We start from the raw sequence: 371 nt of genomic DNA on the forward strand, positions 1-371 counted from the left end.
AAAATTTGAAGAAATAAACATAAATGATCGATTTTAATTATTGTAGAACGTACAGAGTCTTTTCCTATACTATCTTTTTGCTACTTTTATTTCTTTAATTTTTTTTTTCCTGACTCGCTCTATCAAATATATTTCGTACTTTTGATGCAATTAATGACGCATATAACTGAGTAATATTTTTATATATAAATATAGATTAAATTTATTAATCTTAATTTAGGATAAAAATTAAATTAAACAAGATTAAATTTAAGTTAATCTATACATTGATAAAAATGAATATAAATAAGATATATTTTTAATTCGCAAGTAATACACAAACATATATATTTATTTGAAAGATATATGTATATTCTTTTGGTGTGGGGGGG

The sequence above is a fragment of the Trachymyrmex septentrionalis genome, unplaced genomic scaffold (assembly GCF_001594115.1).
Source record: "Trachymyrmex septentrionalis isolate Tsep2-gDNA-1 unplaced genomic scaffold, Tsep1.0 scaffold87, whole genome shotgun sequence".
Taxonomy (NCBI): Eukaryota; Metazoa; Arthropoda; class Insecta; order Hymenoptera; family Formicidae; genus Trachymyrmex; species Trachymyrmex septentrionalis.